At 33.8% G+C, this 19,041-nt stretch overlaps 1 long non-coding RNA gene across 1 annotated transcript; it reads right to left on the bottom strand.

The window, feature by feature from the left end:
* Positions 1-11,470: 11,470 nt before the first annotated feature.
* Positions 11,471-12,717, bottom strand: LOC109150607. The gene is made up of 2 exons (XR_002049188.1): positions 12,371-12,717; positions 11,471-11,913 (listed from the first exon to the last, which is right to left on the bottom strand). It is a non-coding gene; the product is annotated as an uncharacterized LOC109150607 (long non-coding RNA).
* Positions 12,718-19,041: the final 6,324 nt, after the last annotated feature.

Below are 19,041 nucleotides of genomic sequence, written 5' to 3'. Positions count from 1 at the left end.
AGCACAACATCTTTCCTTCTAGAGCTTAAGGCTAAACCAAACACAAAATCCATGGAAATATCAAGTAATGTTTTAGATGTATTGTGGTGGTAAGTAGCACAATTATGAATATAAGATTCTACATCTTTTTTCTTCTTTGGCCAATGGAAATATCCATGCAAAACATCATCACTCTTTGGAAAACCAAAGTGTCCTTTATGTGAATCAACAATTAAACCATTGCCCAAAACAAAGCAAAAAGTGCAAATCCCATTGACTTTGAACCAAAACCCCTTGAGCAAGTAGTGTTTCACATAAGAAGTTTTCAAATGTGCCTTATAACTTTCCAGTGATTCCTTATCTCTATCAAACAAAGTTTTAGTAAAATCAAAATTAAGGAATCTTGGATGTATGGAGGCAAACAAATTTCTAACACATCTAGCAAGTACGTCATTAATAGAAACATGGCAAAGAAATCTAGAGAATAATAATGCATGCTTTTGGAATAAAAGTGAGTATAAAGTGACTCCCCTTCCTTTCTCTTGCATACTATCCTTTTTAGTTACCAAGAGATGTTGCACTTTGACACCTTGGGCTGGTCCTTTCCACTGTATCACTGATTGTGGTCCCTTTGTTTGGCTACAAACTGAGTTAGAGGATTGGAGTGGTGATTGCAATTCCAAACATGGAGGTTCCACTTTTCTCTCTATGATTTCTTCATTCTTTGAGGCTGGTTTGAGAGCTTGCATCAATGTCAATTGAATTTCTTCTACTTGTTTAGGATACAAACGAGACAAGAAATATGTAACTCCATTCATGTGAAACACATAAGTGTTCCTCATTCCATCAGAACTTATTTTTCTGTCAAATTGCAATGGTCTACCTAATAAGATATGAGCAGCCTGCATTGGGATATTATCACACAAGATTTCATCAGAGTAACTGTTAATAGATAAAGGAATAAGATCCTGTTTGGTTACTCTAGCTTCTCCTACATCAGTTAACCATTGCAAACAATAAGGATTTGGATGATTAAGCAAAGGTAACTGGGGAAATTTAACCATAGCTGCACTAGCCACATTTGTGCAACTTCTAGAATCTATTACCATAGCACAAGCATTCTCTTTAATTGACCCTTTAGTACAAAATATATTTTCTCTTTGAGACTCATCTTCTTTTAAAGGGTGAACATTCAAAACCTCCTTAACAACAACAGTATGACTAGACTCACTAGCAACATATTTAGAATCAGAATCTAAAGGTATGAATGGTTCTCCCTCAACATGTTCATTGAGAGTTTCAAAATGGTCACATACCTCATCCTTAGACTTATATTCAAGACAAGAAGCAAAATTTTCAGATTGTTTTGTTATCTTAACTACCCTTTTGTTAGGGCAATCACGAGCTATGTGGCCTCTCCCATTACGTCTATAACAAATCAATTCTCTATCATGTTGAGGCCTCACTGCCTCACTTACCTTTTCCTTACCTTTTTCTTGTGAATCATCTCTTGGAGGGGGATGTTCATCACGCCTTTTAGGGGTGGAACTTGTGTTGTTCCATCTTGATGCACCATTGTTGGACTTGTACAATTTCATCTCTTTGATTTTTGCCTCAGATTCACGTGCAGCATACAAGGCATCATAAAGGGTGTCATATCTCTGAATACTCATTCCATATCGAATTTCTAAGTTCAATCCATGTACGAAACGAGCAACAGTTTTTGTCTCTTCTTCATGTATGTCTCCCTGTTTAAGTAAAATATTTGTAGTTTGGTAGTACTCATCAACTGACTTTTTTCCTTGCACCGTTCCCTGCAATTTTCTTTCAAGATCATAGAAAAAAGATTTAGGACGAAAAGTTAGGCGCATATCTTCCCTCACTTGAACCCAAGATTCATAGGGAATAAAATTAGCAACTCTTTCTATATTTCTTTTTCGCCACCAAGATAATGCATACCCCTTAAAAGATGTAGCAACTATCCTAATTTTTGTAAGATCAGAATATTGCTTTAAATAAAAAAAGAGTTTCAACAGCATTCTCCCATTCTATGTATTCGGTAGGTCCTTTCTCACCGGTGAAGTTAGGAATTTCATGTTTAATGTTTCCCAACTCCGCATTACGCTGCTGGATCCTTTGACATATAGGATCCACTCTTCCTACTGGTAGCAGGTGTCGCTCATCATTGTGTGGTGGTTGCACTTGCTGTGAGCGTTGGTCCAAATTATTCATTCGTTTGAGTAACCTGTCTATCTTTTGTTCTAATGTCTGGGGAAAGTTTGGAACTTGATCATCCATCTGTATAGGAAACAAAATATCTAAAAAAAAAAAAAAAAAAAAAAACAAGAAGATGTGTGAGTAATCACGTTAGTGAAGCCAAAAAGTTGGCTCGCTCCCTCACTATTCTCAGCTCGCAGGTAAGAGGTGGATTATATGGCTCTGGGGGTGCACTACACACTCTTACAAATACACACTCCACTCGTGTATCGCTCAAGGTGGCAGATACTCTCACAAGCCTTTTTCCAAAAAGGAAAATTCTAGTCCGGAACTCAAGTTGGTATGGATTCAACCTCAAAGTTCAAGAAAACGTACCTTGGAAAACTTCACAAGCCTTTGAGAGTAAGGTGTATCGCGAGGTAGGTAATAAAATTGAGAGCAAGAAGCAAAGAAAAAGGACAATACAAGCAAAGAAACTAAGCAAGATTTGAAAGAAAAAAAGGAAACCAAAGAAGGAAGTATGACAGAAAGATATGCAAGACCAATATCAAAAGATAGAGACAAATAGAATATAAAAGAGGTTCACGTGTACCACAACCAATTAGGAATCTATCAAGAACTCCTTCCAACCTTATACTTTTCCCCTTCCTTGTCCCTCCAAAATTCTCCTACCAGCCAAATTCTTTCCCCAACCTTATTCTTCTTCTTTATAGCTTTCTCTTTTTTTTTTTGCTTTTTTTTTTCAACTTTCTTGATTTTTTTTTTTTGATTTTTTTTGATAAGTAACCTCCAAATAACTACTGTAAATATAAAAAAAAAATTCGGACCAAGAGGATCCACACAACCCCTTCAAAACAGAACCAAGAATTTCAAGAATCACCCAGAAAAACAGAAACGCTGCCCTTACTTCGAAGATCAATATCTCAATGGCCGTAAGGAATTAGAAAGTGAATAATATATAAATAGAACGCCCCAGAAGAGATCTAAAACATATCAAAATTTCAGATAAAACTAACCGTTGGATCTCGAGATATAGGTCATTCTTTGAAACTGGTCACAGAACGCGGAAATCTGGACAGGGTGTGATTGCGACGTGATTGCGCGTAAATGAGCTTTGGATATAGGTAAGGGTGGTATGGGGTTGTTTTCCTGACAGAATGTGTGATAATATGGTGCTTAGGAGGTGTGAGGTCTCGTTGATATTGGATGGTAAAAAAGGAAAACTTTTTCGGGATTGTTTTTCAAGAAACTGGACAACATGTATCAAGATTCAAGAACACAATCAAGAATGCAAAGGAAAATTTTTTGGGGGTTTTTAATGAATAAGACACGAATAAAAGTAGTATGTAAGATAAGAACGAGATAAACCTAGGGAACCAAAGAAACCAAATTTCTAATGATAATAAGATAAACCTAGGCTCTGAATACCAAATTGATATGAACCTAGTCCAAGGCTCAAATAAAGATGGAATATTGTCCCAAGAATTCTCTCAATGTGAAGATAGAGATGGATCAAAATATCTTAAACCTCACGAGAAACCCTTTGTCTCGAATCCTCAAAGACTTGGAAGAATCCCATGTAGCTTCAAGTACCTCGATGTTGCAATCTTCAATCAACTAGAGTCGGATCTAGTTTCCTTCGATTAAAGAACGAGTCCACGAACCTAAATCTAAGGTTGAAGAAAGTAAGATTGATTCGAGTCCACGAATCAATTTGCTAGTTGAGTCCACGACTAGCCACTAATTGAGTCCACAATTAGCCATAAGGTTTCTTACACAAGTGTAAAGAAAAACTTAAGAATTTTATTGAATTAAAGCCTCCTCAAAACTGATATGGATATGCCCTATTTATAGGTATAGGGCAGCATTGTAATCTAAATACAATGGGAAAAAGAGTCCTAAACCTAATCTAGAAAACAAGTAAATAGAGTTTTATTTAGAAAAGGATTCAAGGAATCCTTTCTAAATACAACTAGTGTTTTCTCTTTAATTCTAAACAATTTAAAATAAATGATGACCACAAATAATAAAGCTGATTTGGGCCTCGGATCTTGTGATTGGCCCAATTTGTAATCTTAATGGATCTTCATTATGTTGGGCCGCATCAGTGACACTATCAGGATTGACCTGCGACTTTCAAACATTGCAATTTCAGTCTATGACTATTATTTTTGTTGCAACAATGGTCTTCCGGCCAACTTTCCGTCAAAATCTCATCCAAGAAAAAATTCCTCATTTCAAGTAGGGATAAAATATACATTTACATTGACCTTGCAATCTCGGACCACTGCTGACCTCTTATTCTGACCAAAGTTTGAAAAAAAAAAAAAACAATTGCGAGAGACGGAAAATTGGGTTTGAAAATGGCCACCGATGTAGCCATTATGTTTTCTTTAAAAATAAAGAAGATGAAGTTCGGCAATGGATGTCGTGTTGAAGATGGCAATCGATGTTTTCCTTTTGTTCGCAGATGGGTTGATGGGATGAGGGTAGATTAGGGTTCGTCTATGGTAATTGGCGGTTTTTTTTGTTTGATTTTTTCGCACTTTGGTCAAAATAATAGTTCAACAGCGGTTCGAGATTGCAATGTCAATGTAAATGTCTATTTTATCTCTGTTTGAAATGAAGAATTTTTTATCCGGTGAAATTTTGACAAGAAATTGGTCGGAAGGACCATTTTTGCAACAAAAACAATAGTCGTGTATTGAAATTGCAAGATTTGAAAGTCGCGGATCAATCCTGACAATGTCATTATAATCGCGAGACTAAAAGTGTAAACTTTATAAAATTTTATACTTTACAAATATTATTTATATATTTTGTCGATTCGATTCAGGATTCACAATGCTATGTAAACCATGGTACATGATATAAATGGCCGTTTCAACCTCCCCTCCGAAAAAATTGTAGGGAGAGTATATTAAGTTTCAGGGCATTGACCGGAGGATCGATTCGTGTTGACCACCTCTCAATAAAGTCTGAAAGTAACATTTCAGATTTCAGAAGCCACTTGCCAACTTGCCAACTTGCCAACTTGCCCAACAATAATTTAATGCTTGTACATGTCATTCTACCTAACGTTGATGGATTTTTTTTTTTTTAAATAATAATTACTGATTACATGCAAAAGTAATAAAGTATTCTGATAAGGTAATTTACACGAGGTTATTGTTGTAGAAAAATAACCTCCTAATATGGATCGTCTTCATACTAAAATCAATTTATCAAAATTATGCTAATTGACAGTTATATATAGTTAAATGTGTCAAACACCTTATGCTCAGATGACATGTAGTGACTCTTCAATATTAGAAGTCATGAGATCGAATCTTCTCTTTGTGCTTCAAAAAAAGTACAAAGAGTGTTGGCGAGAATCATGTTCTACCTACTCGACACTAGAAATAATTACTCCTTATTTTTTACCTCTAAATTTAAATGATTAAAGACATATTTTTTTCTCTAATTTTTCCCTCTTCATCCTCAACTTTGTTTTCCAAATTACATAATTTAAATGTACAAGTTGACGCATTTTTTGTTTATTTTTTTTAACAAGATATTTCTGTAGTTATTTTATTAATTAAACAGACACCCTAAATATCTTTGAACAGATTTGACTTAAATGTACCCTATACCACACTTGAAAGGATTCTTAGTGAACAGAATTAAACTTCTAACTTATGAGTTATGACATATAATTTTTGACAACAAAATCTATATAATATTAATACGAGTAACAATTTACTAGGAAGTAATGCTAAAGTATAGTACTACATGATGTTCTAAATTAATATTCTGAAAAGTTAATCTCTTTGACACAGTTCAATTGATTGACCAACTCAAAATAAATTAATAATATTACTTTTACTAATCGCCACAAGATGCATGCAAAGGGAATTGGTGTTGTTATGAGCAGCAATATACAAGAATTTGAGACGAGCTGAAATCACATATCAAGATTTACCTCGTTCACTAAATCTCTAAAGCATAAGCGGTGGATGTTTCGAGGTTGAAATGCAATCGTTAATAACTGATGGAGAAGAATTTAAGACTTAGGAGGCGTTTGGTTCAGGTTATATAAGATAACAAATGTTATATTTGTTTGGTAATATGCGGGTTGTATCCTAGAGGAGTGCCGAATTCTAAAACGACACTTTGAATCAGTGTCTATTCGTTTTATTCCGAGATCAGCGAATAAGTATGCTCATACCCTTGCTAGAGCTACTCGTTCACAGTCTGGTCCTCTATGTTGGCTGTCAGTGATTCCTTCTTGTATTGAGCATTTATTTTAATAAAAGTTTTACATTTACCTTTCAAAAAAAAAAAAAAAAAAAAAAAAGATTCCCATGTTTGGTTCAGGTTATGTAACTTTCCCAGGGAATGTCAGATAACCTCCGCATTAAGTTTTTAGATATTAGAAGAGAATGTGAGATACCCTCCAATTTCTTAGGTAATCTTACATTCCCTTGTCTTATTACTAATGTTGGACTTTTGACGTTTTAATCAATTTATCTTATTATCGGTTGTCTTATTTATATATCTTAGTTTTAAGTCAAACACAAAAATCTAACATTCTATAAGGTAATCTAACATTTCATGAACTAAACTCACAGTAAAATTCTCATTTCTTTGAGTCAACCTAATAGTCTACATTGACTGTTGCTTCATCAATCATCATCGGTCAACTCAACTCTGATCGAGTTGGCATTTCTATGGCGTCAACTTTCCAGCTCACAAACCTCACCTTCCTCTCCCCTCTCCCTATAAATAGGAAACTGGGTTTTCTCATTTCCCTACAAACCCCACTGTTAACACACTCCCTCTCTCATCAACGTATTCTGGAAACACCTTTAGTTGTCATCAAGTAGTGTCATGTCTTTTTGGTAGATTCACCGGATTATCAGTGGGGTTATTGAGATTTAAAAAAAAAAAAAAAAAACAAGTATAGAACATGTCAGGAGGGTCTGTGAAGGTGGTGGTAATCAACACTCAATACATAGAGACAGACGCCCGGAGCTTCAAATCAGTGGTTCAGAGGCTCACCGGCAAGGATTCTACGGCGGAGTCCACTGTGGCGCCGCCGGGTCTCAACGGTAGTGGTGAAGGAACGGCGGAGATTAGTTCGACTTTGTCGAGGGGTCTGTCTTTTAAGGATTTTGACAATTTGTTCATGAATTTGCCTCCCTTCGAAGAGCTTTATCGAGTTTTATACTGAATTCCATATATTATTCCAAACATCTACATATGTTCTTAATTAATTAGCTTCTTCAGGATGGTTAGTTATTCCTTTAATTTTTTATTTAGTAAAATTTACATTGGTTTACTCGGAATAAATTAACCTGTTGGTCTACTACCTACCGACATTTGCTCATACTAGCTTAAGTAGTTATTAGAGCATTCATAATAGTATGGTTTTTTTGTAATTTTTGAGTAATTTTTACATGTGTGATTAAGAAAGATAATATAGAGAAGAGGAAAAAATAAAAATAAAAATAATATTGAAAAAAAAAAGATATTGTGAAAAAGACTCACACGACCAGGAGTGAGAGCAACTCTAGTGGGACGGTAAATCTGCAAATTCCAGCGCCATCCCACCATTTTGCCAAATTTTTCATCTCCGATCCAAGGTGTAGCGTCAAAACGCCATCTCGCCATTTTTTTGGCGATAATGAATCACTAGTTATATTTTATATTAAACTAATTAAGTTCGAACTAAATTATATTAAACTAATTAAATTCAAACTAATAATTGAGAAATCAAATTATTTTAGTATAGAAATTTGGTGTTTTGGTGTAAATGGATTGGATGTTAAATAAAATTTGGTGTGAGAATATTCCTTCTGATATGACATTTGGTGGAGAAATTTGGTGTTTTGGTGTGAATTGAGTTAGAGATGCTCTGAGTGATCTTCATGCGTTCCATGGTTGCTTATTTAATTAAAAATGGGACCCACTTTTTCGGAATAAACTCCATCCTTGCATAAGTTTTTTTTTTCATACTTCTCTCTCTTCCACCTTGGATGCAAATTAAAACATCAAAATCCGTGAAAGGACACTCTATAATCTGCTGCTATGGATGCTCTTACTTAGCTAAAATAAATTGATAATTTAGGGTGTGTTTGGTTGTCACATGAGAATCGGAATGTGAATCAAATACTTAGTAATGTTAATGAGTTTTGGTGAAAGTATTTTGCATGTTTGGTAGTATGGTAGAATTGGAATGATTACCAATATTGATGTTTGGTTGTGTATGATTCTATAATGTGAATAAATGTTTTAAAAATACGAAAACAAAAAATCAAAGCCGTTGATCCTAATATAATGACATCTAAATCATCAATATGAACAAAGAAAAAATAAAACAAAATTATAAAAATACTAATCCAAACTTAAAAGTTAGATTACCAATAAGATGGAATGATACCATTTTTAATTAGGAAATGAAATTTTTAATTAAAGGGGTAATCAAAACCACCCATAGTTGTGTTTTAAAAAAATTATCAACCAAACCCTATTTTCTATGGAATTTGATTTCCATCCAACCAAACACCCCCTATGGAACCAAACACATGAACTAAACACACCCTTAGTTTTACTAATTGTTAGAATTAACCTCTTTCACAAATCTTCAAAGTAGAAATGGTAAGACTCATGAGGATTGGTGCAATCATTTACAAACTCGTTAAATTTATTGAAAAAAAGTCTATCGTGTCTTGTGTGATCCAAGTGAAATTCATGTTGTGATCTTAATTGATAAATAATCATAAAAAAAAGTCTAAATTATACGTAATTGATTGGCTAAAAAAAACAATAAATATTAAGTCCATGACTAGTCGAAATTGGAACTCATCACATGATGCACTTAGGATAATAAGGTTTGATCAAGGCTAAGAAACTGCACTCTTGATTGGGAACTAGCTCAAAGTGGATTGTTTCTACTTTGACAATACATTTATATTTTACATTATAATATGCACATATAATTGTATGATTTGTTCAATATATCAACTAAATCACACTCTAGCACCAAATTAAATGATGTATTCAAATTCAACAAAAATATTAAATTTACATATAATTGGATTGTCCGCAGAAGGAGAACAAACAAACAAAGAAAAATAGAGAAAAAAAATGTGGTCTTCAAACAGGAAAACGACGAGTAAACACTCCACTAATAATTTATGAGAGGGACAATATATGTCACGTTTTGAAAATTGAAAGGCAACATTTATATCACTAATAATTTAGTTGTGACATTGATAATTGACATATTTGTGATGAGCATAAATTACAACCTTCCCTGATGGGGTGAGGACCCCGGCCCAAGAAAGATTGGCCCAAAGAAGAGAGCCCAAGACAGGAAAGGTGGGCTAGCATCGGGAGAAGCCCGGAGGGTGCTTGGGCCGAGTCCAGGAATCGGCCCAGGCCCAAGTACGGGGACCTAGCTCAGGATTGCTAAGAAGAGCCCAGCAAGAGCTTGGGTCGAGGGCGAGGAGTCGGCCAGGCCCCAAGCCCAGAGAAAGACTCGGCTCAAGGAGCCGTTGAGATCATCAAAGAGACTCTTAAACAGGGAACCGTTAGAGCATTAAAAGGCCGGACTTGGTCCGGCTGTTACGAGCTTGAGAGAGCCGTTGGCCGACTCAGTAAAGGCGACCAACGGCTCGATACTTTAATTAGTCTTGAAGTCGGCTATTAAGGGTCTTCAAGTCAGTGGGGGAGGAGCCGTTATATAAATGCTCCTCCACTCTTGTAGAAGGCAGACACAGAAAAGAGGACCCGGAGAGGGAATAGAAGAGATTCTAAACAAAGCATTTTCTTTCTTTCGAGACACACATTTTATTGAAAGGTGTATCCTCCAGCTAAAGGTTGTGTTGGACCTCCTTGGGCCCGAAAACCCAAAAACCATCACTGGCGCCGTCTGTGGGGATTGAAACTAAGAGTCGCGTGTCCTCCTGAGCAAGGCGAGTTCGAGAAACAACGAGAAGAATTTCGGTCATAAGACGTAAGGAATCAGAAAAGCTCCTAACATGACTGGAAGTCAGGAACAGTTAAGCCGACATGATAGCGGATTGGGGGCGGACTTGAGAAACCAATTGAATCGGAGAAACACTCGGAGCCGGGAAAACGAGACAACGCCGCCGCCCACACCACCGATAAATCAACAGCCGCCTCAGGTGCAGCTCACCCCGGAGCAACTACATGCGATCAGGCGTGCCTTCGCCGAGGCGAGTCGAGGAGTAAGAGAACAGTCTGCCACTCGTTTACCGCAACGCAATCAGCAGCCGTCTCATGGGCCTGATGACCGGCAACAGAACCGCCGAGCCGAGAGCCAGCCGGTACAGTCCGTTCATTCTTGGCTAGGTCCGAGCGTCGGACGGCGGTCGGGGAGAGAACGACTAGGTCGGAGGGAACCCAGTCGTGCCCCGTTGGCTGCTCGCAATCGGTAGACTGCACGCGAGGAAAATCGTACCAGAAGAACCAGGACTGAGGCTCGCCGTATAGAGCAGCCCGTCCGCAACCGCAACGAACCGGCCGAGTCGGAGGTCGGTGAGAGCACGGAATCAACAGGAAACCATACCCGGGAGAGGGTCGAGGTGGCAAACTTAGTCCAAGAAGTGCGAAATCTGAGAGAGCAGGTAGAGGGTCCACTTGCCCCGGACCTCTAAAATGATAAAACTGGCCCTGTTTATATATGAGAGAGTAGGAACGGACGTTCAGTCCTCAAATAGTATAGTGCTCTGATCTCATAAGTCAAGCTTCAAACACGAGCTCTAATCATCCCGATATGAGGTATGAGTAATAGTAATTAATGATGATGAGGGGCCCGGCCGATTCATGAAGATATGTCTGTATATTTTTATATATACATATATAGAATTAAATGTTATATAAAATTTATATTTATGTTTAAATTATTAATAGTTTGAATAGCTTAGTTGGTTGAACTCCAAACTTGAAGGTCACATATTCAAAACTCATTAGTAACACTTTCCCTTACCTACTTTTTAAATTATGTTTAATATTTTGTCATAAATATTTTTTCACCCCACGTAGTCTATCAAAAACATTCTGTTGTAAATTATAATGTATTTAACTCGTATTTTAACATTATTATTACTGTTTGATATATATTTTATCATTGATATTTCTAATTTCATTTAAACTTCGTCCTCACTCAAATAATTTTTTGATTCGTCATAAAGTAGGAATACATTTGATGAGAATTTTGTGAATAATATTTAGACTTGGTGATTGGGTTTGAATGAACACATATGAATGGTAGATATGTAGATATGTATCTGGATATACATTGGACCCATGTAGATAATGGGTAGTCCACAAACCCAAACCTACAAACCAGTCTAAACTCTTGGGAGGACCATGACCCAATAACAAGTCCAATATTGTTTGAGTTCCAAAAAGTAAGACAAACAAAACATAAACATCTTTGTTTTACAATTGAAATTTTCTTGATATTGTCGTCTTCAATAGCTAGTCTCCAGCTGAACTAATCAAGCACTTGAGCAAATTAAAGCAGAAGAAACCCTCAATTCGGCCTGGATCACAATACAAAACATGTACCTTAAGTAGAAGCATAAAAATATGATGATTAAGAATGAAGCAAAAACTAAGCATAAATAATCTCAATGTTCCCTGAGTTGTTTGTGAAATGGCTGGTCGTGTCTTATTGTACAGTATCTTAATTGAGATCTTCTGAAGCTGAGAATGATGACAGTGTGTTGGTGACTTTGGTCCCAAAATAGTGTTGGAAATGGATGCAACTCTACAAACCCACAACTTCATAAATTGAAAACCAAATTAAAATCTTACTCCACCTCATATATATCTAATTTATAAGAAAATTCTAGCCGATTTACCTAATGCACACTCTTAAGTAGTGACAACAGATTTTGCTGGTCATTCAAATAAAAGAATAAAAAAAAAGTCTACAATGTCCATAATGCTCTAACTGAAAATAAAAGGTTAAAATGTTGTGTACATAAAAGTATTGATTTTTTTTTTTTCTTCCCTAAAGTAATCTAATCTAATACTTTAATACCTATAGCAAAATCATATTGGAAGTAAAAATGACAACATTGCCCCTCCCATTCCAAAAAGTATATAAAAAGAAGTCCTAAGCAATATGAACCAAACATTCCCTATCTTAAACTCAAACCTGAGATGAAACCATGACCCACAGTTTTGGATACAAAGTCACCAACAAACTGCCATCTTCTTCACTTTTGCCCTCTAAATATATAAAATGCTCAATTCATTCTTGCTTTTCTGTGATCTCCCAGACACAATAGCCCTGAGGTTTTTATACAAAGTTTCTTGGGGTTACATATTTAAATTATATTTTCCTTTTAATTTAGTACACAATTGTAGTACTGCTACTTCTTCTTCTCCCAACAATTGTAGTACGTACTGTTACCAAGCCTAGTTGTTGTTCTCCATTGTTATCTAAGCCTCTCCGAAGTACTAATTTAGTACTATGTATTATTTTGCTTTGAGGTTGGAGGATGTACTACTTCTGTACTATTTGTAGTACAAAGGTTTTGGAATTTGGAGTGCCCAATCAATGCAAGCCTTTAGTGCAATCATGTGCTTCCGTTTTGGGAAAACAATATATTATTTGAGTTGAAAAGTCTTGACGCTCCACTAATATTATGGGCCAGAATTTTATTTTTTTTTGTTGGTTACTCGGAGTTCGCCCGTCTGATTCATGGAAAATATTTTAAAAATTATTAAGCAAAAAATTTTATTATTTGATTGGTAGAGAAAAAATTACTGGAAGTATTGATTCTATTATTTAGTTTGATTTGAAATGGTAAAAAAAATGAGTATAAACACTTGTATGCTCTTACAAAATAATAAAAGTAATAATAATCTAAGAAACAATAAGAAGGGCAAAATTATTAAATCACCTCATTTTTTCTTCTCAACTCCCATGAAAAATAAAATCACATGTCCTACCAAGGATTTTGTTTTCCTCAAATGTGAGGAATTCATTAGAAAATGATCAATTCCATAAACCAAACACAAAAAAATAACATTTTCCTCCACTTTAAGGAAAACTTTTCCATCCAACCAAACATCTCCTAAAGTTTTAAATTTGATTTTTCATGCAAGTTGTCTGTATTGGTCCTCTTAATTTGAGTCAGTCATAACCGGTCCATTATAAGCCAATCATTATTGTGTGGACCATGATCCACATAAGTTGCGTGGACCATATTTTGTATATTGTAAATATAATGTACATTCAGTACAAAAATAATGTAATTGTATTCATGGGATGTACATTATTTGTGTACTGAGTGTACATTATATTATATAATGTACATTCATACAAAAATAATGTACATTTAATATATTAAAAATATATTTTTTGTTATGGTCCATACAGCACTGTGTAGACCATGGTCCACACAATAATTTGTCATTTTAAGCAATTAAGGCTTAATTATCCCTTTGTTGTCCTTTACTAGCTGGACTACAAGACGGACTTTATCTAGGACACACTTTAGGGTAGCTACAAGGTTTTTTTTTTTTTTTTTTTTTTTTTTTTTTTTTTTTTTTTTTTAAATCAAAGGTAAATTAACAATTGGAATATTTTTTTCCTGAAAAAAAAAAAAAAAAAAGGAAAAGAAACAATAGGAAGATCTTTAAGTATACTCGCATATATGAAACATTACTTTTGTTATATGTCTTGATTTTAACAAAGAAGATTGAGAAAATATGATTTTCCTTTCTTCTGGATTCATCAGTGTGTTCCAGAAGAAGAAACAATTATGCCCCTTTTGAATTAATCAACTCCATCGTTTAACAGCAACAAAAAATGAAAATAAAAACAAAGTGAAAAAATATAAGAGTAAGTATAATATTAATCATAATAACACTTATACTCGTTATTTGTACTTATGCTCACACATTTTATTTGAAGAAGTATGAGTGTGAGTGTGTATTTTAATAAATTTGTGAGTGCAAAAATGAATATATGAATAAATTGATTATTACGTTGTTGTATTACGTTTTAAGTTTATGGGTGAAAGATTTTTTTTTTTTTTTTTTGAGTTTTTATAATTAAATGTTTTAAAATTGGTAATATACTAAACAATTTAAAAATTTTAGTGTAATTTTATCCTTATTTTAATCTAATAAGGATTTACTTCTGCTGTTTTAGTTTATATTTTTGGTTCGATGAACAATGTTAAATTATAAGAAAATATTAAAAAGAAGAAGTTAGTTTGATAAAAATGATAGATAAAATGGGATAAAAGAAGTATATAATTTGAATCCAATTAAAATGGTATAAAAGAATGGATCAATGGATCAAGTTTATAAAATATGCCATTTATTTATCAATTGAGCACTATTTGAATAAAAAATTAATTGATTGTATAGTGGTCATTTATAGTTGTTGCTTGCACACACTAAGAGTAACCTTAAGAGAGGTTTTTGCACGGACTTTTTTGATTTAGTTGAAGAATAAATAAGGTGAGTTAGAGACGTCTAGTAACATGAAGTGACTCTCTCAAATGGGAGATCATAAGTTTAATTATATTGAGTTTTAGTGGGGGGTTGTATTGGCTCTTTGTGTTTCAGTATGATGAAAAAGTAGTTGAGTAGTTATGAATAGATATTATAGTGTAACAGAGTCAGTAGTACTAAAAAAAATGTGAATTAAAAGAAAAAAATAAAATGAGAGAGAAGAAAATTATTTTGTAGTAAAATGATTTTTTTTTTTTTTGGTGGGCCTCACAAAAAAAAAAAAAGAAAAAGAAAAGAACCTGAGAGAAGAACCTGTTTTTTTTTTTTGTTTTGTTTTGTTTTGTTTTTTTTTTTTTTTTGTTCTCTCCCTCTCTTCCAACCATATGGCAAAAAAGAAGCATTTTGCAAAGGGACATGCAATATTTTAAAGGTATTTAACACCTAAGAAATAATGTCAATTTTTTAGGGTTAGATTTCCTTGGATTGTGCTAATTTTTTTTTTTTTTTTTTAAACTTGCTAAAAAAGATTATAATTGCTACCAAGTTTTACATTTTTTATAGTAAACTACTAACTTTGGATATGCAACTATAATTCTTGAAACACATAAATATTTTAAATTTTCTTCTATTATACTAAAATCACAATTGTTATATTATGGATCATGATCCACCATGCACATTGTGAACCCTAATCCAAATTATGTATATATAGTTAACATATTATATACCTTTGATTTATTTACGATAATTATGCACATATTATGAACTTAAAATTAAATGTACATAATATGTTAACTTTAGATACACAATTTGAACTATAATTCACCTTAAAATAGTATACGTAATATGGACTTATAATTTGCGCTAAAAAGCAAATGTCACCTTAAAATAGTACGGAGTATTAATTTGGGTCACTTGGCCTTGAGTCCCTTGACTACGGATTGTTGTGTCGTCGAACCTGTCCAGCTTGCAAGGTGGACAAGATTCTATGTTTATAATTATAAAATTTTATGTTTATAATTTTGATCTTCATATTCAATATTATTGAACTCTATATTCACAATTACAGAACTCTATGTTCATAATTACTGAACTCTATGTTCATAATTTTTGAACTTCATATTCACAATTATTGAACTCTTCTATGTTCATATTTATAGAACTCTATATACATAACTTTATATTCATACTTATTGAATTCTATGTTCATAATTTTTGAACTCTATAATCATAATTATGAACAGTGTTGAAACCGTGTCCACCTTACAGCATCATTTGCGGCAAATTATGTTGTGCATCCGTATGCACCATGCATGGTGCATACGGATGCAAAAATGACGTCGTTTTATTAAAAACGCGCGTCTCACTTAAAAAAAAAAAAATCAGTTTCGATTCCCAGCAACAAGATTATATTGTGCATAATTTGAACTATATATCCAGAATCGATGAACTAAAATTCCTGAATCTATGAACTAAAATTCCAGAATGAATGAACTAAAAATCCATAATGAATGAATTAAATATCCATAATGAATGAACTAAATATCCAGCATGAATGAAAAAAATCAGTTTCGATTCACGTCTAAATATCTATAATCAATGAATTAAAATTCCAGAATCTATGAACTAAAATTCCAGAATCTATTAACTAAAATTCCAGAATGAATGAACAACATGAACAACAAAATTCCAGGAGAATCGAAACTAATTTTTTTTTAAGTGGGATGCGAGTTTTTAATAAAACGACGTCGTTTTTGCATCCGTATGCACTATACATGGTGCATATGGATGCATAGCATAACGATCCATAATTTGCCCTTGACTACTTGTCAGGCCCGTTTAAAACCACTAGTACCTCAAGTCCTCAAGTAGCAAGCCCAACGTATATGAAAACCCATTTGTTGTGGCCCCATACCTGTTGAAGGGCAAATTACTCTGTAGACCGCGATCCACAATGTATCGTGGTACATGCATCAAAACGACGTTGTTTTTTTTTTTTTAATGAAAAGAAACGCACATGTTCCGCGCCGTCCGTAAAAAGTAACTTTGATGGTATAATATATTCAGTTTCATTTTGTATACACTGCAGTTTCATTTCAACACAACTACAGTTTCATTCCGATATAACTACAATTTCATATTCGGTATTTACACTCAAATATGTGAGATTGTTATTCAATTTCATTTTATATACACTATACTTTCATTATAATACAATTGCATCATCATTTCGATATAACTACAGTTTCATTGCACAATATACACTCAAATATGTAAAATGTTATTCAGTTTCATTTTATATACACTGCAGTTTCATTTCAACACAATCATTTTGATATAACTACAGTTGGACAATATACAGTCAAATATGTGAAATTGTTATTCAGTTTCATTTTGTATACAATATAGTTCCGTTTCAATTTAATTGCAGTTTCATTTGATAATATAAAAATAATACGTGAGACAGTGTCAGTTTAGCTGTTTAGATATACTGTAGTTTTATTTGGTAATTAACACACCAAAAATACGCGCTCCGTTAAGTTGTAACGGTTGTCGTTTCTTTACTTAAAGAAACGGCCCCGTTTTTGGACCATGGTTCACGATATAACTGCTGCTGTTGAAGGCAGTAGTAGTCCAATTGTTATACCATGGACCAGGGTCAATCTTGCATTGTGGGCCCTGACTAAAAAATTATGCGGCAATTGACATATTATGTACCTGCAGCAGTTAACCCGTTATGTGTCTGTAGTTACCATTTTATGTATTTGTAGTTAACATGTTATGTACCTTCAATTATATATTGTACAACTACAGTTAACATATTCTGAATATCAGTTAATAATTTATTTGTCTCTAATTACAATTTTATGTCTGTAGACTGTAGTTATCCAGTTTTGTACCTTCAATTTATTTACATGAACATAAACGGTTAATTGCAGATATATAATAAGTCAACTGCAATCACATAATCTAAAAATTATTTTGAAATAGGTTCACAATGCAAGATAAACCTTAACCCATAACATTTTCCGTAGGCAAATTATGTTGTGGAAACGTGCCCACCTTGCAAGGTGGGCACGGTTCCAGATTCATAATTTCTAAATTGTAGATTCATAATTTTTCTAATTAAAAAAAAATTATTGTTTTTCACTTGTCGCTAACGACGTTTTTCTCTTCGCAATCGCATTGTTTCGTATTCAGTATAAATCTATAGTGTAGTAATTATGAATCTACAATATAGAAATTATGAATCTATAGTATTAGGTTTGTGAACGTATGATAGAGTTATATGTTCATAATTATAGAGTTATATGTTCATAATTTTCGATATTCCCAATTGTTGAACTCTGTATTAACAAATCATAGAGCTATATGTTCATAATTTGATAACTACACAGTTTAGAAATTATGAATCTACAATACAGATATTATGAATCTGCAGTATAGAAATTATGAATCTACTGTATAGAAATTATGGATCTACGGTATAGAAATTATGAATCTACAGTTTAAAAATTATGAATCTACATTATAGAAATTATGAATCTGGAACCGTGCCCACCTTGCAAGGTGGGCACGATTCCACAGCATAACGTTCCCTTTGCAGTAGGCAAATTATATCGTGCACCGCGGTGCATAATCGATTATGCACCGCGCATCAAAACGACGTCGTTTTGTTTAATGAAAAAAAAAAAAATCGGCACCCGTTTCTCGCCGTTCCGCACCTTTCCGCAAAAAGTAACTCTGTTATTCAGTTTCATTTTGTAAACACTGCAGTTTCAGTTCAACACAACTACAGTTTCATTTCGATATAGCTACAGTTTCATTCGATATTTATAGACTAAAATATGTGAAAATATTATTTAATTTTATTTTATGTACACTATAGTTTTATTAAAACGCAACTACATGGTCATTTTGATATAATTACAGCTTTATTGTACAATATACACTCAAATATGTGAAATGTTATTCAGTTTCATTTTATATACACTGCAGTTTCATTTCACCACAACTACATATCATTTTGATATAACTGCAGTTTCATTTGATAATATAAAAATAATACGTGAGACAATGTCGGTTTAAATATACTATAGTGTCAGTTGGTAATTAACATACAAAAAAATACACACTCTATTAAAACTAACGATACGTCGTTTCTTTACTTAAAGAAACGTCGCCATTTTGACCGCGGTGCACACCACGATATAACGACTCTTTGCCGTAATAGTCGGCCTAAACTATATGAGCAAGTTGGGTATAAGGTTAAAGGGCCCATAAGCCTGATTTTGATTGGGTACCAGGCCCAAATCGTTTAGACAGATTAGTCTAAAGATGAGTTCGCATGATACT

This window comes from Ipomoea nil, unplaced genomic scaffold, assembly GCF_001879475.1.
Source record: "Ipomoea nil cultivar Tokyo-kokei standard unplaced genomic scaffold, Asagao_1.1 scaffold2279, whole genome shotgun sequence".
Classification (NCBI taxonomy): Eukaryota; Viridiplantae; Streptophyta; class Magnoliopsida; order Solanales; family Convolvulaceae; genus Ipomoea; species Ipomoea nil.
This window is presented reverse-complemented; position numbering and strand designations above follow the sequence as displayed.